The following is a 26,442-nucleotide window of genomic DNA, read 5'->3' on the forward strand; positions in this document are numbered from 1 at the left end:
GTTCTCTGCCGTCTGGAGGCTTATAGGTAGATAAATGAAACACAGTGACAACAGTGAAAAGCAATATTTAATGTTTATTAAGCTATTAATGACTTACTAGGGTGAGTACACATAAAAACATAAGAATTTAAGGGGAGGGAAAAAATTACATTTAACACTAATCAAATTTAGGGCTAACAAAAGCTGGGGACAGCTAAGTAATGGATTATGTGACAATCAGTTTCCTAAAGGTAGTAATGAGCTAATCAGTAGGCTGAATTTATCAAGACAAAATGACGTCGTTTGGATAGCAAAACAGACAAACCTAAGAAGAAAATCATAACTTGAGAAGATATTAGTAGCTAATATTTATTGGACAATATCCATGTAACAGGCACTATTCAAATGTTTATGCATATTAACTCATTTGTTTCTAAATCATCCCAAGGAAATGCATATCATTATTATCTCTATCTCTATCACTGAGGACACCTAGGACAGCCATGGCAATAAAAGGTAAATGCACGATTAAAACCTGGGCAATCCTGCTAAACGCTTTACATGTTTACACACATTATTTTATTTAAAGACTAGACTATCCAATACCCAAACTGCACTAGTCCTACTACACTTCTTCATTATCCCATACCTTCGCTATGAGTTCAAGAACTTCTAGAGTGGTGTGTCAAATTATTCTATTCATTAATTTAACACTCCACGCCTCATTCCAAAAAGGATTTTTTTTGGAAATATGATATTCAAAGCCAAAAAGAAAAAAAAGTTGGATGAATTTAGACAGCCTTCATCATGTACAGAGAAAGGAGACCCAGATAGCCTTAATCCTATTTTATGTAAACTTGGGCTATTATAACAAAACGATACAGAAAAGTGTTTGGTTTATAAACAAAAATATTTATATCTCACACTTCTAGAGGGTGGGAAATTCAAGATTAAGGCACCAGCAGATTTCGTGTCTGGTGAGATCTGCTTCCTCACAGAGGACCATATTCTCACCCTGTCCCCCATGGTGGAAGGGGTGCAGAAGCTCTCTGGGGTGTCTTTTACAGGGGCAGTCTCTTCATCCACGAGGGCTTTATCCTCATGACCTAATCATTCCTCCAAAGCTCAACTCTAATACCATCACCCTGGGGGTTAGGTTTCAACATATGAATATTGAGGACCACAAACATACGGACCAGAGCGAAGCAAAGCAAACACTTGCCATGGAGGAGAGAAGACTTCAGTCATGTTGTATGCACTTTAGAATGACAAAGCGACTACTATTTCAAGAAATTCCTGGGTCCCCAGCTGAGACGCTCCAGTTCAATATAGTAGTTAAGTGATGCCTGGTGTTCTTAGCTCTTAACAAAGTGCAGAGAACAGAAGCCAGATATGTTTTCGCAGGGAGAGAGGTGAATGGATACGGAGCCTGGGAATACGGACATTCACTGGGAATTCCTGAAATGAAAAGAAGGCACTGGATAGTTCTGGAAGGAGGAAGAACACTTCCTGGGAGCTTCATAAACATGATGCCTTACCTGTTCACTCCATAAATTCTAATCTCTGGCTCCAGAGAAACCCAATTCGGCCATACCAGCGGGGCTCACTCTGTGTGTCCTGCCCTGGAAGGACCACCCCCTTTCCTCTCCTCTCACGTTACTGCGAGAACACTAGAAGGCAGAGTTGTCTTCTTTCCCATGCTCTGATCTCATTTCTTCCAGCAAGGCAATATCCAATGAACTAAAATAGCTGTCAGCTTGCTAATACACAAGAAGTATTAAACAAAACTCACACTAAGGGAGCTGTGCCGGGTGACGAGGTATTCAGAGCCAGTCAAGCGTCCCAGCAGCTCCCTCCTGAGGGCGCCACTTCATAAACAGAGGCATTGATGGGTGTCCCGGAGCGTGGGGCTTTCCAATTCCCACATGCCATCAACAAGTGACGATGGATATTAATGGGAACGGCGCTTTATATCACTATGGGAGTTAAACAAGCTCGTCATTAGCGTTATGGGAGAGATTGTACAGCGTCTGGGGCTGAAAAAAACTCTGCTCGCAGCCGGTGTGTGTGTTTCTGTGGATGGGTATGTGCGTGACTATAACACTCCATGCGGCTCTTTAATTTTTGTTTAATCAGCTTCTGTGCACAAGTAGAATGTCGGACAAAATGGTGAGAAGCAGTGTTGAGAATAAGTAAAATTATTCATTTACACATATCCCCTCCCCGACCCCTGCAAATATATCTTTCTGGTATATCTGAAATATGGGACTCTAGAATGTTCATGTCCCCCGGGGTGGTGGATATGACACAAGAGTTCTGAACAGTGTCACTCAAACCACTCCAGATGAAAGGCGGTGTGGCTACTGACCACTGAACTTTATTCTGCTGCTACAGGAGGGGGCGGAGAAATAGGAAGGCACCATGGGCTTCATCATCTGCAATACCTAAGCAACATGAAACTGCAGGGCCCTTCGTTCAAAAAAATAATTAAGAGTTTCAAGAGAGCTTCCGCAGAGCAAGCATGGTCCCTTTCCCTGGGACTGCAGAGGGCACACACCTATGAAGTTGGCCCTGTAGAAAGGATTCACTCCTATAAAACAACTGCATACATCTTTTTTTTGGTACGACTTCACGCATCTGTGCACATTATTTTATATCCTCACTGTGCCCCCGATTCCTAAAAATTAGACGCCTTTTCAAAATGGCGTCTTGTGTAAATCAATAGAGACTTAGAATGGTTTCACCGGTGGGCATGGTCCCTTTGAAGCCCTGTGAGGGCACCTCCCCCGCTACCCACTGCCCTCCTCCCATTTCCTGTCCTTTTGCAAATCCCCGGTCACCTAAGAGCATTCTGGAAAGGCCTACATGCTTCTGTTCTTTACCAAATCAACGCGTATTCCTGCTTCAGTTCTCTTCCCTGTGAAACAGTGAAAATGAATCTGCTTTCAGGCCTTTTTTTTTTCTGCCCTCGGCCTCAGGGAATGGCAAATGCTTAGCAAAATCACGAGCCATGCCTAAACCTCCTGATTGCTCACTGTGATCCAGAGGGAAAGCTGCCGCAGAGATCTCCCTTGTCGGTATGCCTGGACATCCGAAAGCCTTGTTGTAGATGTTGCTGTTATAAAAATCATACGCATGTATACTGGGAAAAAAATTTAACCAAAATATACAAGGAGCTGGTTAACAGTAGCAATGTCAAACAGGGAGGTAGAGTCTATCCTTCCTAGAGCAAGGTTTTAAATGTTTCAAAGAAAACAAAACTTGGGGCATTTGTCTCTGTGAATCAAAAAGCATAGAGAAAACCAGCAGCTCTGGCAATAAGCTATCTGGACACGAGAGTCTATTTTGCTTCAAATGTTTGAAATGAGTAAGGCCAGACCATTAACCACCTCTTGCCTCAGAAAGCGAGTCAAGCCTCAAATTGTAATCAAATCTTTGTTTTCTCACGAATTCCTTTTTCTCCATCAACAGTAAGTAGGAAGAGATGGCGTGAAAGTAACCATGAGAAATTAAAAAAAAAAAAAAGATATGTGTGATAAATAAAAGACAAATTTATAATTATGGCCTAATTCATTTTTTTCTCCTAACCCATCTACCCAGGGCCTTTACTTGTTTTGATGGTACAGCTGTCTGGCTTTCCGGCAATTTATTTTAAAAACTGGTCACTGCCCAGCACAGGGATTTGTAGCTAGGTGGGCCGGCCTGGCAAGAACTGAATGATTAATCATATCATTTGGGTGTCTGTAATTAAAAAAAACAAACCAAAAAAAAAAATCCATTCTCTAGAACTGTCTATTTAAAAATATGTTTGGTTTCTAATGGGGGGTAAAGCACAGGGGTGAAGAAACCAGGGGCATAGCCCTTTTTTCACGAAGCAGCAAGGAACACAGATGTGTCTATAGGGTTAAGGCAGTTAAATAGAAAGATATATGTTTTAACGGAGTTGTGCTTTAAAATTACTTCTAATTTATCCACTTACCAGACATGTATTGAGGTAAAATGATCAGCAGTAATGTGCAGCAGAAAGATATATACTTTTTTAATTGTAGCCAAGAGGAAAAAAGCAGCATGGAATAACTTAATCGTTGCTAATTATAATATCACTGAGGTAATTACAATAGATTTTGATTGTCTCATTTTCACACCAGAGGAGGGCACAATGCTGGCGTTTCTCTTAATACATATTTGTTTTTAGAGAAGAGCTGACAATTACACTAATTGTAGTCACAGCATGAAACTTTGTTTTTAAAGAAAAATTCGTCTACATGTCACATGGAATAAACGCACCCTTTCTGTTTGGTTAGGTGCAAATTAAAGGCACATTAATTGCTTTGTTTATTGTAGTAAAAGATCTCGGCATTGTTGCAAGCATTACCAATTTCACAGGGGCAAAATCCAGTTCAAAGTCCTCAATATCTCCAGAAAGTGTCCCACTGCGTCTATGGGTCACTTTTATGAAGGCTTTAGAAGGTCACCTCTCCACTTTACCTGGAAACCACCACGATCCTCCAATCCGGCCACCCGCATTCAGGAAGGTGGGGGAAAATCCTAACAAGAAAATGCCGATGAAAGCTGAATTTCTGGGTGTATCTTGTTCTACTGCTGTAAAAACCCGTTCGAGTGAATTCCAACCACATCGGGGTGTATAGGGTGTGCGAGTGAGCAACTGGCTGACAGAGTCTCATAACTGTGCGGGCCCAAAAGCCTGACCTGCAGCAGAGCAGAGGAGAGGAGAGGAAACCAAAGAGCCCAGATTTTCAGGTGTCATCAGAGTTGGCTTCCGGTTGGTTGGTTCCTCTCCTTGCCACCAGGTCCGCTGTTCACTGTCATCCTCTCCCTAGTAATAAGAAAGCAGTCTCCAAATTGTGCTCTTCCCCTGTACTCTATGAGATGCCTGTGCATGGCCTCCTCCACTGACTTCTCCAATAAGCTGTACCGGCCATCTCTATTTCCTGGCTTTTGTAACCGTCTTGCTAGAATAAAGGGAGGAGGAAGGCTGCTAGCCAGCTGCAACACACAAAAAAGACAAAAATGGAACTTGGATTGGGTGTCCGGCAAGTCCCTATGGTTTCTAGAAACACAGTAGGAATTGTTGAGCTTGATGACACTTTAATGTCAAAGGCTATTATTTAAGAAATCCATACCCAACATCTTTAGAGTGGCCTGCATAGAAAGGTAAACTAAACCATATAAAATAACTTATATTCCCTTATGTTTCATGGGAGCAAACCAAGCAGGCCCTCCATACTGTGGTCCCATAAAGAACCACAGCAGGTGCTCCTGGGTGGCTCAGTTGGTTAAGCGTCTGACTCTTGGTTTCAGCTGGAGAGATTGAGCCCCCTACGGTTCCCCACTCAGCAAGAAGTCTGATGGAAAATTCTCTCTCTGTCCCTCCCCCAGCTGGGTGTACATGTGCCCGCTCTCTCTCTCTCTCTCTCTCTCAAATAATAAATAAATAATATTAAAAAAAAGAAAAGAACCACAGCGTATGGACTATATTATTAGGGTAAAATTATACAATAGAGAGAGAAGAATATGCTAATTTATTACACCAGTAAACACTATATAACCTTCTGGATTTTTTGTGGGTTTTTTTTTTATTGTTTAATTGAAATATATTTGATATATCCTAGTGTTTTAATCATTACTGCTTTGTAGCATAGTCTGAAGTCAAGGTGATGCTTCTGGCTTTGAACTTTCTCATGATTGCTTTGGCTATTTGGGATCTTTTGTGTCATACAAATTTTAGGGTTGCTTTCTCTGTATCTGTGAAAAAGGCCATTGGAATTTTGATAGGGATTGCATTGAATCTATAGATGGCTTTGGGGAGTATGGACATGTTAACAATATTAATTCTCCTGATCTATGAAAGCAGGATGTGTTTCCATTTGTGTGTGTCTTCTTCGTTTTTGTTTGTTTATTTTGTTTTGTTTTCACAGCAGAGCCCTATAGTCTTCCTTGTACAGATCTCTGACTTCCTTGGTTAAATTTATTCTTAGGTATTTTATTGGTTTTGATGCTTGTGGATGGAATGGTTTTCTTTATTCCTTTTTCAGATGTTTCATTGTTAGAGTATGGAAAAGCAACCAATTGTTGTATGTTGATTTTACAACCTGTAAATTACTGAATTATTGATTAGTTCCAACAGTTTTTTGGTTGAATCTTTGGGATTTTTTACATATAAAATCATGTGGCAAGTGTGAGGAGTACTGGGTGTTACACACAACTAATAAATCATTGAACACTACATCAAAAACTAATGATGTACTATATGTTGTCTAACTGAACATAATAAAGAAAAAAGAAAAAAATCATGTCATCTGCAAATAATGAGAATTTTTCTTCTTCCTTCCCAAATTGGAAGGAAATGCCTTTCATTTCTTTGCTGTGTCTAATTGCTCTGGTTAGGGCTCCCAGTACTATATTGAATTAGAATGGTAAGAGTGGGCACTCTTGCCTTGTTCCTGATCATAGAGGAAAAGCTTTCCATTTTCCACTATTGAGTTAGCTGTGGGTTTATCGTACATGGCCTTTATTATGTTGAGGTATCAAATCCCATTATAATGTTTTGAGCTTTTTACTTGTTTTATTTGCTAAGGAATCACTGCATGAGAATGATATAGAAAATTGCACACTGAATATGTCTACCAAGCCTAGCAAGGTGACCATTACAGATACTGACAGTCAACATAAGAGTGCTCAGGCCAGTGACCCTTCTGGATCCTTCTCAATGTGGCAATCAATTTCCATTACCAAGAATCCTCAACCCTTTTTCTAGGCTCTAGGTCACTTTTACTTCTCTGTGACACCCCGAACAGCCAAGCCTTCCTTCTCCACTGATTTCTTGCACCCGATTTCCTTACCTCTAGTCCAGCCTCAAACCTCATGATTTCTCCATCAACCATACAACAAATTCTAATTGGCCTGCCTGTTTTCCATTACACCCAAACCAATCTGCTAACATATAGTCTGGTAATACATGTCCATAACATTCTCTGCTCAAGAACTTTTAGTGACTCCCCAGTGCCTGACAAATTAAATTCCCATTCCTGAGCGTGGCCTACGAAGCCCTTTGCTATTCTAACCCCAAGCTAGATTCCCAACAAAACCATACCCCAACATCCTTTCCTTTTTCCAGATAAGCTGGATGACTTGAGGAAGTATGTCAGCAGTCAAGAGCAAGAGACATTGGCACTGGGAAGATCTAAATTTGAATCTCAGCTTTCTTATATGTGTTTGCTTTCTAACTCTTGGCTTTACTATATTAATACATGATGAGGAAAATAATGTCTACCAGAAATGATGAGAGATTGGAATCAGATATAAATATCTGCTTACTCCCTGAGCATATGGCAGATGTCTGGTTCTCTATGCTGGGCATGTGACAGATGTTTGGTACATAAGAGTAGTTATCACCACCACTACCACCATCATCATCGTCATTCATAAACATTTCTCTTATGTTTCCATCTCCATGTGTTTTCTCTCTCCAACTAAAATATCATTTCCTTATCCCCCTAAAATACTGATCCTATGAAAACACTTCCACTTTCAGAAAAGAAGTACCCCTCCTCTGCATCATTCTTCCCTGCACTTTTCTACTGTTTGCCAAATACTGCCTTTTACTGAGTCCTGCAGATCAACAGGGCCTAAGCCACACTCTACAAAATCCACACATAGTGAGCTTGAGCCTCTTACACATGTGAAAAGCCAGACCTCTCACTGAACTTAGACAAGAAACTAGAGCGCCCCCTCTTCCTGGAGTCCCATATCCAGACCCCCTGGGTCCTATTGAACCTCCCTATAGAGGTGCCATTTTACTCTACTCTTTTCCAGCCCTGGACCACCTTCTCAGTTTAGGTCCTGCAGCAAGTAAGCAAAAAGATGTGGCTAGAGTCAACAAATAGTAAGAAATCTTAGAAACATAAAATATATTCTCTCCCTAAAAATTCACTGGATAGGTTTTATAAAAACAGACTTGACCAGTGTCTCTTGGAGATCTAAAAAAAATAATAAATGCAATTCCCATTACCATGAAAAGAAATAAAAATATTAGCAAGAATATAAAATAGAGACTCTACCCATCTGCTCCTATCACTATGTAACAGGAGTTTCAGAGCAAAAGATAGGCAATGAAGAAATAATAGAACAAAATACTCAGGGGAGAGGAAACAATATCTATTCCTTGATCAATGATCTACTTGGGGACATGGGTAAAATACATAAAAAGAATAACAAATAAATTGAAGCAACATTTAATGAGCTGTAAAACCAAAGATGCAAGTTTATTAATATGGTGGACAAGGCCTTCCAAAATATGTTATAAGTATCAAAAAGCACAAAAAGGAACAGCTGATACCCTTGACTGCCTCAAATTAAAACCAAACAAAGACTTCACAGCAAAATAAACCGAAATAAAACTTGAAACACAAGCCACAAAATTGGAATGATATGTGTAATAAAGAACAATAGAGGAAAAAGAAGGGTCCAAGAGGAAGATGGGTAAAGTGGCAATTTATGAATGAAGAAATAGAAATGTTTTCAACCTCATTGACATTCAAGCAACACAATATCGTTTTTAGTGATACAGACAAAGACTTAAAGCGTCATTAAAATTCACTGTTTGACTTGTGTGTGTGGAAACATGTTCTCTCACTTGAAGTATACATCACACATTTAGGACAATCTCTGTAGAAGGCAGTTTGACCACATGTATCCAATATCATGTGCACAGATGCCCTGACCCTTCTAACCCACCTTAAGATTTCAAATTAAGATACCGTCATATAAACTGGAAAAGATAACTGCATAAGATTCATTACAAGATCATTCATAAGAGCAAGTGGATTCTCATCTATAAAGCATTTAGTCAAACATGGCCTATGCAACACGTGTAGATCCATCAACAATGACGTGCAGCCATATTTGTTAACATGGAGGGAATTCCATTAAATATTGTGGAAGGAGAAGGCAAATTACAAAACAACATGAGTAGGATGGTCCTACTAATATGAAGGACATATGCACACGTATGTGTAGACACACTTAGAGAAACATTTGGAAGGATGTTCACCAAAGTGAAAGCTTAAGAACTTCCATGGAGCTAATACAGGGATTACAACATCCAGGGACATATTTGAAACCATATCTGGTACTAAGAATCTGTTCTGATTCTTCATTTACAAAACCTGATACTGGCTGTTCTTCAGTGTTCTTGAATGAAAACCAGAGGCAAGTATAAATATACTGTCCATTTAGAAAGGCTTCTATGTACCTATGGTTCTATTACTTGGAGATATTGGGATGAAAGCAATTGCATAACTGCCTTTAATAATAATGCATGAAAAACAATACCCTATCTTATTTCATATTTGATGTTTAACGAAAAATGTGATTCTGCGTCCTTAAATGTACTAATTCGCCAGATTTAATAAATTTATTGTCTGTTTCCTGATCTCCTCCCAGTGAGTGCCCTGAGGGGGAAGACTCCCACTAAAAATTCAAGACATTGAGGTTTTAGGATTCAGATATTTGAGCACATTGAAGTGATCCCATTTATCACGATCTTTTCCATAGCAGTCCATCTATTCCCTAGAAGGGTGCTGGTTACAAACATATACCCAGTTTGTGAAAATCCAGTCATTTGTTCCATTAGAGTATGAGATTTTCCATATTTGTATTATATTTTCATTTTTAAAAGGCAATCTGAGTTATTTGGGAATTTAAAAGAAAGAATATATTATTTCCTGAAACCATAAATATAATCTTTGATCTTCATAAAAATAAGAGTATAAATATCCTCACATTTTCAAAGCCAGAAAATGCTCAAAAGATGGATTTCATAAACTTCTAGAAGAGGTTTAGGAAAGCTCCTGTGTTTTCAACAACCCCAAAGCCTTCCTAATATACTTTAGAGACGCTAGATCAAGTTCTGGAAAAACCAAAATGTGAGTAACAAAGAAAAGTAAAAAGATTAACTAGAGTAAATATACATAGAGGGAGAGAGAGAGAGAGTAAGTAACAGTCAACTTATTCTCATTTCTCTGAAAAAAGTTGTTGTTCTTAATTATTTTCAGTGAAAGAGGATTTATTTTCTGGCTTAAAATAATTGAATTAGAGCAAACATATGAAAAAAAAAAGTGTGCAGTACCACATCATCCCTAGATGTCTGATTAATTAAAATTCTACTTCCTCAGGTGATTAGTTTATGAACATGAAGGTAGGGAAAAATATCAAATATTTTTCAAACCCTTAAGACATCTGAACTGAGAATTAGGTGCGTAGTTACTTCTGCTTGGTCATTATCTTCTGATCTGGTTTAGTTTCTCAAATTTGTTATTTTTTCATTTTCCAATCCATCATATTGATTTTTTTTCTTCCAAGTCTGTACAGTTTGGAAATTATATCTCCTTATGAAGATCTGTGAAATCTTTTATGGGAAAATATAATCAGGTTCTGTCAACTGAATCACTCTTGTCTGTTCCTGAAAGACACACAGAATAAATTATGGCTGGCCAAATATGACCTATTATGTCCACCTCCTGCCAAAAGGAATGATTGTATGAGGAAAACTCAAGTCCTACTGTCAATGTTGTATGTAATATTGATGCAAGATAATCCCCCTAGCCTGTAAATAATTCAGGACTTAAAAGTACTCGGTGAACAAACAAATGCTAAAAATTCAAAATGTTGCTACCCTCCCTAAGTGGTGAATTATCCAATCTTGGTTATATTCCCTGGCCAGGGGAAGGCAAATCAATCAAAAATGAGAAAAAAAAATATCTATTTGTAACAATATACATTCTGGGAAGAACAGGTTGTGTGCAAAAGAACTATCTTTCTTGACATAGTGCAATGTGTTACGGAAAGTAAAAGTATAATCGCAGAGAGATTATATTTGTTTAACTCTTATAATATCTATGGGATTTGAGCAGAGTCTTAAAGAGGTTTAAGAAAAAAGAAGGAAAGGAAAATCGATCTGGCTTGGGGAGACTGGCACAAAGGCAGAGAAATGAAAGGGAAGGTAAATGATAAATTAGCCAAGTTTTCTAGTACAGAGGGGTGCCGGGCTAGGCTGGGAGAGGGTCTTCATGATAAGTAGAGCACGTATGATTTGACCTTGGGGTAATAGGTATTGCTATAAACGGAATGCATGCATTCCCCCCAAATTCATCTCAACGTGGTGGTATTAGGAAGCGGGGTCTCATGAATGGGACTCGTGCCCTTATAAAAGAGACCTTGGAGAGCTCTCATCTCCTTCCACCACGCAAGGATGCAGGGAGAAGACCTTAAACCTTTCAGCCACCAGAACTCTGAGAAATATATGGGCTGTTTAAGCCACCCAATCTGTGGTGTTTTTCTTTCAGTAGCCCAAACAGACTAAGACAGATCCATTAAAGAGGGCTGAGGAAAAATTAGCAAAGGGTGTTTTGTAAAAAGATTTTGAGAACGTAAGCTTTTCAAAAATCGTGTCTTCATTAATTTTCATTTTGCCTCTCAGGTTGGGATCATGTAATTGGTGGGAATCTCAGGAGGCCACTGTTCTGTTCTCCACTCCAAGTAAGACCGGGAAATTCCTGACAGACACATGCATTGTATTTTTAAATGATTCAGTGGAGGAGGGGCCCTGACCTTGCGAGGTGATCAGTTGCATTTCATAGAGCACCTGTGCTGTAAAGCAATTCATAGCTCAGGTAGTCTTCAACTGGCAGGGCATCTTTTCACCAAAATCGGGATGAGTGAGGGGCAGTCTTCACCAAACATGGGACCAAATCTGTACTCCCACATTGCAACCCCCTAAAAATAGGTAGCGCATTAAGGCATTTCTCTATCTCAACGACTAACACGGTGAAGAATACCATACTTTTCATGTGATTTGCAAGCTGATATATGGAGAACACACAACAATCTAGAATATGTTTGCCCCGCCATGTTTTGTATATGCTTTCTCATCTTCCTAGAAACACTCTCTTCTGTTTCCGCCAAGACCCAACTCAAACTTCAAGAGTCAATTCCGATGTCAACTTTTCTTTTTACAGTAAAGCTTTTTCTTATCTTGCGTAGTTCCTTAAACCATCGTCTGCCGTAACAGAAGCCATGTTGCTATAGCGGTGTGTTTGCTCCGAATGACTTTCTGGACTCCAAGCCCTGCTGCGTTCAGTGCCTAATATGTACTAGACTTCAACAGAAGATCACTGTGTGGGTGAGGGAGTTCAATTCCCACTTTATAGGTGTGGAAAACCGAGGCTTTGTTAGAATTGCAAACACATGTGTTGAGTCCTCGGTTCTTTTCAACTGGTCCTGGTTACTTCCTCACTAATCCTAAAAAGGATTTATGAAACAAACCAACAAAAAAAACTTTAAAAATATGAATAAAAATATATAATCTGCAAAAGATGTGGATGTGTGCATAAAATTCGTTATTGGAACCAAGGTGTACAAAATAGCATATCTATGTTTCGATAAACCAGAACCCCCTCAATTGCCCTGTAAGAAACTGGCATAACTGGGTTTACAATGGGCTTGGGTAGAAATGGAAAGGGTTTCTCGGTTTGTTTGTTTGATTTGTTTTGTTTTTTAATTTCCTGACCCCTCTTAAACTTCTTTTTTCTTTCCTTTTCTTTTCTTTGTTTTTTCTTTTCTTTTCTTTCCTTTTTTCTCCTCTCAAACTTCCCTACCATGCATCTGAAATGTTCTGGAAAAACAGTAATTTTTGTTGAGAAAAATATGCAACTTCTCACTAATTAATTTGGAGATTAATTTAGAACATTGTTCAGAATATCCCAAATATCACCAAGTTGAGTTTTTTAAGCTTGCCTTCCAAAGAGGTCATCGATCTATACGTGTTTTCTCTCAGAACACGTCAGGATGATTCCTTTTCACCATGTCCTAGTTAGTGTCCTGACTACCATTTTTATGTGGCTATCCACAAAGTTCTCTCTCAAACTGTGCCTTGTTCTCCCGGGTCTCTTCAGACCCCTGCTCACTTCCTTCTCCTAACTCAAGATAACGCTCCGTAAAACATTCCAAATCCACTCCAGGCAACGGTGACCTCCCTGTGCCGTGAGCTGCTAGCATCACCATCTGACTCATTCTCTTAGTAACTAATCACTCATTCTCTACCTTGCCGCTGAGGCCTTACCTGGTTATTTTAATACCTACAGCATGTATACCAAATCCCCACGCAGCTAGACTGAGGTCCTTAGGGAACCTCAAAGTACAGGGTGAACATGTAATTAATCCAATGTCTTAGAAGGAGAGCTTTGAGTGCCAGGGACATGTTAACCATAATTTACATGATATATTTTAATATTTACTTGGTGGCAATGATTGGCTTCGCCATATTGGTAGACCTATAATATAGTCCTATTCAAAAACTATTTGAAAAAAATCGTTTTGAAATATGAAAACAACACTGAGCTGTGTATATTTTAAAAATGTGTTATATTGATTATCTATTGTGTTAAAAATGTGTTATATTGATTATCTATCTATTATCTATTTAAAAATAGCAAACAATAATTATTCTTATTACACATGCAAATTTTTTAATCTGCTTTTTAGCTGTCTCCAATATCATGTAAGTGGTGTCTTCTATTTTTTAAAAAATGTGTATTTTATATATTGTTTTATTATTTTTAACTTTTTCATAAAATTGCCTCCAGTCGTCTACAGAGCTGAACTGTGTGTTAATAATTTTAACTGTTGACACATTCTATCACTGCTGCTGTACAGAACATGCCATTTTTAATTAAGAAGTATTTTCTTACAGGTGCAGATGTACCTGGTAAGTTACGAACAGATTCTGTTAAAGGAGGAAAATTTTCATTTCTAATTTGTTTTGTATGAAAATATGTAAATGCTTAGGCTAAAATATTTTTACAGACACTGTCATCTTGCTTCCCTTCTCAGTTTTAGAGCAACTATTTTTCAAAGACATCTCTCATCAAATAAATTGTCTCCACTTGTGATTCTTTTGAACGTTTTACCAAATTTAGATACTGTGAAATGATAGGCCTTTTCAATTCCATTCTATTCCAACACAGACTAGAAATGGATTCAATTGAATATAAGAACTGAATTGGAAATGCTTTCCCCAAACCAAGATATTCCAAAGTACAGTTACAGATTTCAGAATTAAACCTTGCCTTATTCAGCCCTCACTGCCTGTTTTGTTCAGTCCACCCTGGTGTTGTGGGTAATCCCACACGATCACCACTGCTTTCCTGCTTTCACTTTATTATTAACAAAGAATTTGGTGCTTTATTTGTTGAATTTTTTATTAAAATTTCCGAATGAGACTGAACAAAATGCAACCAAAGCCTTTTCAAAAAAATGTTATCTTTGGGGCGCCTGGGTGGCACAGCGGTTGAGCGTCTGCCTTCGGCTCAGGGCGTGATCCCGGCGTTGTGGGATCGAGCCCCACATCAGGCTCCTCCGCTATGAGCCTGCTTCTTCCTCTCCCACTCCCCCTGCTTGTGTTCCCTCTCTCACTGACTGTCTCTATCTCTGTCTAATAAATAAATAAAATCTTTTAAAAAAAATGTTATCTTTGTTCATCACTTATATTACAACTAAATTTCTCTGAATTGCAAACATGTTAAAATCCAGGTGATGGAAAAAAAAAATCCAGGTCATGGGGGCAGCAAAGAGAAAAAGTACATACTATCATGGAAAGTGCTGCTGCTGCTTTTTTTTTTTTTTTAATTCAACACCAATTTTGTCCCATATACAGAAACTGTAGTTCAATTACTTTGTATACATATAGAAATATTTGTTAATTCTAATAATAACTGCTTTTTTGGTATGTTATGAAAATGTGTTTTGATGGATTTTGGACATTGTATGTATCATAAATAATTCAATCAGTATACTCCCTCACATAGATATTTAATTAGTAAAACATTCTACTTCTACTATATTGTGTTGCCCCAAATTTATATTTATTTTGTCACCCCAAAGCCAACAAAAAGTTTATCTCCTCCGTTGAATTTTTTGTCTGAATTAACTGTAACATTCATAGTAGTGTCAAATGTTTCATCTGTGACAGAATGTATTTCCAAAGCTTCATTTTGATTCCAAAAATTGGTTTAAAAAATAAATTACTATTGGAATGAACTAAAGTCTACTTAAAGCAAATGACAACACTGACATAAAACTGGTGTATTTTCATTAATTGCAGGTTTTCTCTTTTGCTAATGGAACGGATACATTAGCAGCTCACTCTTGACTTTTTGTATGTGTACAGGAGTCCTGGTTACATAACTTGCAATTGAAATGAGCACGTTCAGTGGAGAGTAGCTACTTGATTTAAATGAAAGTCACATGCCACAGAATGATCTAGAAACCTGTCTTCTGTGGATGTATTTGTTAAGTCATCATCTTTGGGCACAGTCTTCTTAACATCACTACAAACCATTCAGGTTGGATATTGATGCTTGGAGCAGATTCGTGTCTTCTGATTTTCATGTGGTCAGTGATATCCTCATGGCCCCCTCGGTGGATGACGAATGTTGACATTTTGTCAAATCAGTCATTCATCGGTGTATCACCAGGTTTCCAACAGAAATTCAGAACTCGATTCTGATTTTTTTCTTCAACATACACCTTCTGTTTTTAAATTCATCAGTTCTTGCAAGGGTCTATTGCCCAAAGACAGGACAGTATCAATAATACAGTAAAGAAATAGTTGTAAATATCTACCATATTATAAATGATAAAGCCACAATTGCAAGAGTTGAAACTACTACCCTTTATTGCAGTATTTCTTAGCCCCTCTTTCTCACATATATTTCCTATGTAACTAATGTATAATTTTTCAAGTTTCCCGTAGAGCCTATCAAGTAGAATTTTTGAGGCTTCATATATTCTCAAGAGGTGACGGGGATAGTAATGTTGGATGATTCTCCCTCCAGAACTTAAGGTTGCAAGGCCTTAGCTGTGTCCACACAAAAAGTGCATTTTGTTTTATCAGGGAGCTTCTTGTATATTGTCCCTGAAAAGAAGGTGTTAGCTGTTAGTGTCAGAAGACGGTTTTCAATTATCTTTGAGATTTGACCACACATGAGAGCAAGAACTTCACTCAATGGAAGTGCATCTAGCACAGCCCCGGACAAGACCATGATGCCGTGATTAATAATAATACTATAAAAATGAAATCCCCATCAGGGATGGACAAGTGCTAAGCCAATTGGATGCTGGGATAAAAGGCGCAAACTAGTCCTTTCTAGGTAAACCAGTTATCCCAGGTACATGGCAATGTATGATTGTCCTCCTCATGCCCTTCTCAGAGTTCTGCACATCACTGGTGGTCAAGACTTGCCCTCGCTTCTGTGTAGACATCGAGTTCTTCACCTTTCAGATCAAGTGTTGCTTTGTGAATGGTATTTCTACCACAAGAACTATTTTCTCATACTTTTCCCATGCCAAAGCCCAGATATCAGTAGGCCAATTTTTTTAAAGACAAAATTGAAATTGCTCACAAGCATACAGCTGGTACGTAGAAGAATACTTAGGTTCTATACCTTCCTATAAGAATACAGCTGCCTCTCATTTTTCTTTCCTGATTCAAGCACATTAATGAATCAGACCAATGATAAGATAGTCTACATTAAAAAAATGCAACTTTTACAAAACAAAACAAAATAACTGCAAATTTTTCTGGATATTTTTTTAACATAATTTCTATTCCCACATTGCAGACAGTGGGTATGAGCTCGCACTCTCCATAGAGCATGAAGCATGGTTGGGTGGGGGGCTAATCATGGAGGGTGTTTCTGTGCCCCTTACACAGTGAGCCTGGGCTGTGGCCTCCATGCCTGGACTCTGTCTCAGAGAAGAAGCAAGAGGAAGTGAGGACATGCCAGGGCCACACAAGAACAGCTTTCATCTTAAGTTAGTTCTGACCAATTGGGATATTTTGCCTTCGGGAGGAAAGGCCATATCATTGTCGTTTTAGTTTGTTTATTTGTTTTTGTCTTTTATTCAAGGGACTGGGGAGGGGGTAGCAAATGAAGAAAACCTTCTGGGAAGGCCCCAGGTGATTCTAACATAGAGGAAAATTTGGGGCTCACTGCTTCAGAAGATAGCAACAAGAACCGAACCCTCGATTGTTCCGTCTTTGGTTCTACAGATCACATCCTTATGGCAGTACACGTCACTGGGTGATTGTACCCATGTACTCTGCTCATAGGATCACAACTGTGAGTGACGCTATTCTTCCTCGCCCATCCTCCCTCCCACTCACTTCTCTGGCCAGCACCCTCGGCTGAGGATACTTCCCTGAGCCCAAATCCTCTGTCTAATCGGAAGCTGGAGGTCACAGTGTTTTGGTCACAGAAACACACTGCAAATGAGAGAGCAGGGTCCTGTGAAAGAGAGGCCGAAAAAAAAAAAATTAAACGTTTATATAATATAAATGAAAAATCGATGAGACAATTAAATAGTGTTGGAATTATGCTCCCAGATATCAACTTCACATATTTCTATGATAGAAGATTTGGAAGATTAGAAAAGAAGAAAATTATAATCACCCAGAGATAATTATTGTTAAATTGGTTTTTTCTATAGCGTTTATTTACATATATACATGTATTCATTATAACTTGCTCTTTGTTTTGTTTTTAATCTTCCTTTTTAAAGTATCTATTATGATTATCAAATGATAATTTGATAAATTATCTTGAAACCCCCTGATTGTAGATGACCGTATCTGTCATTCAGCTTCGAAAGTGGGAAAGGAGGGGAGTCTGGCTCTGGCTCTCCAAAAGCCCCATGCTGAGCACAGTATCTGGCCATCAGGAACCTCCAGTTTTTCTTGCCTGGTTCTCCCTTCTCATCCTACCAGAGAATCATTCTGCCAGAGACAAGGTTTGGCTGGGAGTTACATTGCAGGACGAGTCCGGAGCTAGTCAGCCCCTTGAAGGCAGGTGCCACAGCACCCCTCCCGCCTCTGCTCCTGCACTTTGCCTGGCCCAGGGCTCTGTGCCAAGGACATTGTCCATAACAGGGAAGTGACTCACAATCAGGTCTTTAAATATTCATAATACCTCCCAGTATTCCAATGACTATCCAAAGAATAAGGTGCCCTTAGCTACAATATCCTGTAATCGAATCAATAAGAAGATGAAAACGAAGACCAGAGCAGCCCCCGTTGTCCCTCCTAATTGCTCATCAAGAAGAGAAAGAAAAGAGTGTAAAAGCAGTTTGGTCCTAAAGCAGTAGTAATAAATCACTTCTTACTCGTGTTCATTTTGCTTCGGTTACTGCATTCTTTTCTCTTTCCAGTCATCTGGGGGTTGGTTTGTTTTCAGTCTTTTTTTATTGGATTTCCCTGGAATTATCTTTTGTTGTTCCCCAAAGAGCTAGCTTTTGTGCTAATACCTTTTCTTTCTTCCTATTTTTGATCCATTGTTTTCTGCTTTAGTATTTATCATATTCTGCTTCATATAACCTTAGGGTGTATTCTACTAATTATTTAAATTAAAGGAGTAGTTCAGTTTATTTCCTTACGGCCCCCGAGGTTGTAAATTTATCATTTAACACTATCTTTTGCCACATGTATTAAGTTCGACTATGTTATTTTTAACATTATTGACTTATGAAAAAAAATCTGGTGTTAAGGGTTTCACTCTTGTGTTCTTTGAGCAACTCAAAATAATGTTTTCTTAGGGAGTTAACGGATTTCTTCTTAACGTATTTTCCAGTGTTACATTCTTGTGATGAAAGGATATACCTTGCCTATTTTCTGAGTTTGATTATTTTTTGAAAATAGCATTTTGGCTCATTTTGAAAAATAATTTAGAAAAATAGTTCAATATTATAATTTAATTTTACAATCTACCCATCCAGTCAGTGTATGAGATTCTAATATGGTTGCCAATGAGATTTTATCACCATAACTTACATCTATGTGCTCCTACCCTTGTCTCTTTCTAGAAGAACTCATTATCCCAAATTTTGTGTTTATTTTTTCTTGACTTATTTAGAATGCATTTATCACATCAATTGTGCTTGAAAAATATCTTGATTCGGGGTGACTGGGTGGCTCAGTCAGTTAAGCATCTGCCTTCGGCTCACGTCATGATCCCAGGGTCCTGGGATCCAGCCCCCTGTCAGGCTCCCTGATAAGATGGCGGTCTGCTTCTCCCTCTCCCTCAGCCTTCTCCCCCCCTACTCATGCTCTGTCTCTTTCTCTCTCTCAAATAAATAAATAAAATCTTTAAAAAGAAATACTTTGATTCATTGCCTTTGATTGATTGTTTTCGTGATTTACTATAAAGGTATCCTGCTCTATGAAGTCTTCTGCATGTTCCTATCTTTGTTCGATAGTTTGTTTACAGAATTATATTTCTAGAATGCATCCATGTTGTCGCTTGTAGTTATAGTTTATTCACTATTGCTCCTGAAAGTATATCATCATCTTTATGATACCACGATTTATTTACCCAGTCTCCTGTTGGTGGGTGTTTGTGTTGTGTCCAGTATTTTGCTCGTGTGAGCTGTGCTGCTATGAAGATTCATGCATGTATCTCCTGGGGCACATGCCCTGGATCTCAGGATATGTGAATGTTTAACTTCACAAGATAATTCTACATTGTTTTCCAAGTAGTTGTACTAATTAACACTCCCACTAGCAATATGTATGTGTTTTTTTTTAATCTCTTAGGTTTTTGCCAATGTAGTGGTATAAGATGATATCTTTTTGTGGTCTTGATTAATATTCACATGATTACTGGTAGAGCTAAGATGAACATTTCACATATTTAATAGTAATACATACTTTCTCTGCTCCAAAATTCCTGTTCAGGTCTTTCATCTATTTATTAGTTAGGTATATTCATCTTTTCCTTTACATATTCTAAATTCTAATCTTCCCCTGTTATGTGGGTTGCAAATATCTCTTTCTGGTTTCTGGCTTATCCCTTTAATTTTTTTTTAATGGTGCTTTCATGGAGCAAAGTTTTTAATTTTCAAGATCAAATGTCTGAGGACTCATCAATGACCCCTCATAACAAAGGGCTCCCTATTTCTCTAAGTGACTTCTTTTTTTTTTTAAAGATTTTTTTATTTATCCATTTGACGGAGAGAGACAGCCAGCGAGAGAGGGAATACAAGCAGGGGGAGTGGGAGAGGAAGAAGCAGGCTCCCAGCAGAGGAGCCTGATGTGGGGCTTGATCCCAGGACCCCGGGATCACGCCCTGAGCCAAAGGCAGATGCTTAAGGACTGCGCCACCCAGGCACCCCCCTCTAAGTGATTTCTGTTCCATCAGTGTACACCTTAAACTTGACCCTGGTCGAAGCAGTCCTCCCTTATCACCTGCTTGAACACCCGTATGGCAGCCCTTCTCATAAACTAATAAAATTCAGTGTTCCCTCAATTTGACTATGAACTCCTCAAGAGTGGAAGTTTGCAATTTCCTCATTTGTAATATTGGAATAAAAATAATTCCTTTCTCACTAGTCTGCCCAGAGGGTCACATGAGTAATTGGCTGTAAACATATTGTATTGGTTTGTTTTATAAAGTTGTATTAAAATGTTTTACCACAATTAGAATAGAATATTCTAACAATGCCAGATTTTTCCACCCAGGCATAGGTCCACATAGATTATAGAATCTATCTTTTGGTCACTATTGTCATGGTTCAATCCACCTAAGACTGTCTTCATAACACAACCCTAGGCATAGCCTACATTTAGTTTCTCCCTGAAGAAACCAAGTTGTTTTTTTTTAACCTACCTGCTATGATATGCCCTTCCCATAAAAACTGGAGGACAGCAAGAAATTTGATAAAAAAGAGAGTCCTGGGGTGCCATAAAGCTGGGTGTTCGTCTGCCAGGCAGGCATGTCTATAGGCATTCTCCCTTCATGCCAGTGATAGGTTTATCCTGCGGTCATACTATTATTCTCCTTGTGATCTGCATCGTGATAGGTGGGAATGAAGCGGGTTTGTGAACTTAGACCAGAGCCACACGAACAGGCCCGTCTGGTAATGGAAATCACAACCTTCACCCCATTGCCCCAGACTGTAATCAACTGAGCACAGGCATTGTTGCCTCTGGCCTAAGGAACAGAGATATCAAGGATGGGGGTATTCTCGATACATCAGGCAAGCTCTCTGGGCAGCGCTGACTTTTTCAGAAATTCCTTGCATGAATAGGCACTGTGGCATGACACTCCCCACTGGAAATGGATATTCAGAAAGCCTTTCGAGGTCTCTCCCTGTTTCCTTTCTCCTGTCATTCATTATTTTGCTTCCTATAGGTTTGATTAAATACCCCGCTCTGTTACCAGAACAAAATTAATGATTCAAGTGTACAAGCAACCAAATTAATCTCTCTTGACCTTTCTAATATGAAGTGCAATCTTTTGTGGCTGTGAAAAAGAGAACTTCGTATAAACTGAGGTTAAGCATGATTAAAGAATTTCTATGTAATGTGAGACTATCCCGCACATTATTTTCCTGGTTAAAGGTTTCATAACTTTAGGAAATATTACTACAGACATTTTTTTTTTAATTCCATCTTTAAAGGTGATTTTAGAGCCATTAGGGTTTGGAAGAGGGAAAATAAAACACACACACCCACACACACGCACACGTGTGCTTGTGCACAGAAAAATGGAAGTTGCGATTTTACTTTCAGTTCCTTGTCATGTATAAATTTTCACCACAGGAGAGATACTGTGAGGCATAGAAGGTACAGGTTTTACATACTTGGTTAATTAGCAATTCTTACCAAACCAAGTATATCATTTCTCTTTAGAATCCTACATGGCCTCGATTAGACATATTTACGGGAAAAGTCAATGGGTAAGACATTAGAGGCCAACCTCAAAGTCAGAATAGAGCAACCGTAGACCTTAGAGAAGTGCTTTATTAGCCAAGAATTGGTTGGTTATTGATCCTGGTCTGTGTCTCTGGTCACAATAGCACTTACCCTAATTTTTCTAGTGTAAATATAAGTAAATTTGAATGGGTGTTGCTGAAAACAATCTGTAAATCTACATTTTGTGGTTTGGGTTGTAATTGTAGTTACTGGAAGGTTCAATATCTGGGCATGTCGAGGAGACAAGGCTGTGGCCTGGCACCCTGCTCTCTGCAAATACCTCCTGAAGCACTTTCTCAAGGGCTATTAAGGCAGCTCTGGCTCTCTCTGCTCAGAAACGCAGAAACCACATGGGTACTCAGCCGAAAGGAAACTGGGGGCAGGGCACGAACATTGTCAGAAGAAATGTTGTGCATTTAACTTAGACTTCTTTCTTTTTTTCCTCCCTGAGGTCAACCAAGCAATTAAGGAAGAAAGATAGGAACAGTTTTCCTGTTTTCCTGAAGGTAAACAATGACAGATTCACATTTGTTGCAGCGTTATGGTTCCCGCTGCCTTTGACGCTTCCTCTGCCTCCCTGTGTCTTTGTCCCTCCCCCACCTTAGATTTGATAGGAGAGACTTTCCAACAAACACTGTATTCTCATCACCACCAAAATTCTTCTCCTCGGACTGGGGAAACATCGCCCCTTCACAGAAGATGCTACTGGGTTAATGAGGGTTAATGGGCATCGTGTTTCACCTGGATATTGCCAAGAAATGTTGAGTTTGAAGGGAGTGGGATGGAAATTGACTTCCCTGTGGATGAAACCAGTACAAACTAAACACGGAAGAAATGCCGCTGGTGGAATGCCGTGTTTGAGATTTGAAGTTTGTGAGTTCAGATATTTCACTGGGTAACTCGTGCTGAGGTATCAAAATTGTGCCCCTGACTTACATGGAGAGGTTACAAGAGAGTCGTTTCTAGAAAAGGAAAGAAAAAAAGCTTGTGAAAAAAAACAAAGTGAAATTGGAATGTGTGGCCAACACCTGCGTGCGTGCGTGCGCGCGCACACACACACACACACACACACATCCACGCCATGTAATGACAGAAATCTGCAGAAGAGACAGAGAGTGGTGGACAGGGGTCTTGTGGATCCTCTATGGTAGCTGGCGAGTGACTTTCTGGTTGCAGAGTCACTATTCACTTGGGTTAAGTAAATTATTTGTGCTTCCTTGGGGCAATCTATTTAACAGCAAGCAATGTTTTCTTCTAATAGGCACTTCTGCATGGGGGCCGTTATCTCTAGCTTTCGATTCCTCTCTATTGTTCAGCCCCAGGCATCGTGAATTCCTTATACGATGTAAAACTTCTATTTTCAGTTCATGCCACAGTGCCTTCCCACATGCTGTTCCCTCCACCCAGCACACTCCTCCCTCCCCCTTCTCTACCTGGCAATTCCTGTACTCTGGAGACTCTGACCAAATGCTACTTCCTCTGGAAAGCACTTTATGAACACCACCCCCTGTTCTGTCTTCATTTAGGAACCTGTGCTGAAATGCAGCCACACAACAGCATCTCAGTGCGTTCCCCTAAACTGGGAGCTCTCTGTGAAACAGGGAGTACGTGTTATTTCTTTGTCTTTAAAAAAGCAACTCTCATGGTGTTTGGCACGCTAATCACTATGCTCAGTGAGTAATGATAGACGAATGAATGAGAGTGCTCCAGTCTTGCTAGGCAAATCCACCCGACTAAGGCAGAATTTGAAATTCGAATGTGCCCAGAAGAGCCAGGTGAATGACCTATATCAGCGCGGTGACTCAGGAGTAGCGTTTATCTTGCCAAAGCAAGAGAACATAGACGGGATAACATAAATGGGAGCACATGTCCAGTGTTCCGGGGCCTTCTACTTTTCAAGATAAACCAGAAATTTGTATTTTTATTTGGAATCAACCATTTTTGTGAAATATTGGCAATTTATACTATTTTATGTGGCCCACATTCTCCTAGATTAAAAAAAAAAAAAAGATCTTCACGAGAAATCCTGTAGTATGAATGGTGCCTAGCTGTGTTTCTCTATCCAAGTAAGATCTTAAGACCATCCGTAGACGATGATGTGGGCAAGACACAGAGCCTTCAGGACCTGAGAACTAAACATTCTTACAGAGTGGCTAACTGCTCGTGTATGGGGTCAGCTACTTAGCCTGGAAATTAATTTTTCCTAAGAGATAGTCCAAGGCAATCAAGAAAGTATAATGCCCCAGGTTCGGAACAACCTCCACCGGCCGTCAGCATCTGGGAATCATTCTCGGTGACATTACAGTGAAGCAAAAAAAGGTAGAAAGATAGGGGTCTGGGACACAGTCATCATAAGAAATATGTGTCAGTGAGATTTATTTAAAGACCATGTGATTGTCTGTTTCTGTGCAATCTACCAGAAAGCTGCTCGAATTAATAAGTGTGTTAGACAAAGTCACGGCATGCAAGATCAATATTCAAAAATCAATTGTATGTCTACACACTAGCAACCAAAATTTGGAAATTCAAATAAAAAATATAATTTATAATATCTTCAAAATATGAAGTATTTGAGAAGAAATCTGAAAGGAAAAAAAAAAAAAGATGGGTAAGACCTGAAAATCACAAATATTGCTGAGAGAAACTAAAGAAGACCTGAATGAAAGAAAATAGACACTGTGTTCATGGGCCCAAAGACTCAAGATTATTAAGATGTCAGTTCTCCTCAAATTGATCTTTTTAACAAAAAGTGTTTTATTGAGATATAATTAATGTACACACAATCTTTCCACTAAATTGTACAATTAAATCATTTAAGTATATTTATAGGGTTGTGCCACCATCATCACAACCTAATTTCTAAACATTGCACCCTCTCCAAAGAAACCCTGTGCTCATTTGCAATCACTCCTTTCTTCCCTCCAATCATATGACACTGCACTTAGCATGTTTTCAAGGCTCATCCCCATTACAGCGTGTCACAGTGCCCCATTCCCTTTTCTAGCTGAATGATATTCCATTGTGCGAATATGCCACATTTTATTTATCTATTTCCCTAAGTTATCTTGGGCTCCACACAGTCTAAATGAAAATGCCATTTTTTTTTTTTGTAGAAACTGGCAAGCTGATTGTAAAATTCATATGGAGTTCAAAGGACCTACAATAGCCAAGACAACTTTAAAAAAGAAGAAGAAAGTTGGAAGACTATAGCTACTTGATTTCGAGACTTATCACAAAGGCCTAATTATCAAGACAATGTAACATTGACATCAGGATCGATAAACAGATCAGTGAGAAAAAGTAAGGAGTCCAGATATGGATCCACACATATATGAACAACTAATTTTTAACTAACACGCAAAGGCAATTCATTGGTGAAAAGATAACGTTTTCAGCAGATGGTATTGGAACAACTGTATAGCCATGAGAAAAATAAAAAAACAAAAAGCAAAAAAATACTTCAATTCTTACCTTATACCATATACAAAAATTAACTCAAAATGGACCATAGATATAAACGTGAAACAAGAAGCTATATGATTTGTAGAGTAAGAATAAAAAAATTCTGTAGTTAATTTTGAGTTTGGTAAAAAATATCTAACACTTAAAGCCCAATCCATGAAAGAAAAAAAATGTTAAATTAGACTTTTTCAAAAGTACAAACCTCTGCTCTTCAAAAGATTGTTAAGAGAATGAAAAGAAAAATCATAGACTTTGAGATGATATTTTCAATTCATATATCTGATAAAGACCTTAAATCCACCATATATAAACAACTCTCTAAATACCATAAGAAGGAAACAAACAACCCCAGCCCAATAAAAATGGGCAAATTATTTGGACAGACAATTCATCAAAGAGGACATAAAGATAGCACATAAGCCCATGAAAACGCGCTCAACATCACTAGTCATTATGGGGATGCAAATTGAAACTACAATGAGATACTGTTATATACCTATTAGAATAGCTAAAAGTAAGAACTCCCCCCCCATACCAAGTGTTGATAAAAAAGTGGGAGAAACTGGAACACTCATACACTTCTGGTGGCAAAATAAACTGTACAACCACTTGCAATCCAATGTTGTGGTTTCTTAAAACATGAAACATATGGCTGCCATAGGATCCAGCCATTGTACCAGTTATTTGCCCAAGAGAAACAATTACATACATTCATACGAAGATTTGTTCATGAATGCTCATAGCAGGTTTGGGTCATAACCCAAAATTAGAAACAACCCAAAATATTTCACCAGTAGGTAAATGCATAAAGAAATTAGGGTACACAATACAATGGAATACTGCTCAGCAATAAAAGAAGAGAAGTTACTGGCAGATGCAACTACAGCCATGAATCTGGAAATAATTATGTTGAGTAAAGAAGGGCAGCCAAAAAAAAAAAACGTATATGGTATATGAATCCATTCACGCACAATTCTAGAAAAGGACAATGCATGCATAGTGACAGAAAGGAGATCAGTGGTTGCACAGAAGTGGGAGGGAAGGATTATCAGGCATAAAAGGTAACTTTTGCAAGTAATAGATTAGTTGATTTTTTTAATTGTTGTAATGGTTTTATGACTGTATGCATGTTAAAACTTGTCCAATTTCACATTTTAAATATATGCAGCCTATTG

The sequence above is a fragment of the Ursus arctos genome, unplaced genomic scaffold, assembly GCF_023065955.2.
Source record: "Ursus arctos isolate Adak ecotype North America unplaced genomic scaffold, UrsArc2.0 scaffold_28, whole genome shotgun sequence".
Taxonomy (NCBI): Eukaryota; Metazoa; Chordata; class Mammalia; order Carnivora; family Ursidae; genus Ursus; species Ursus arctos.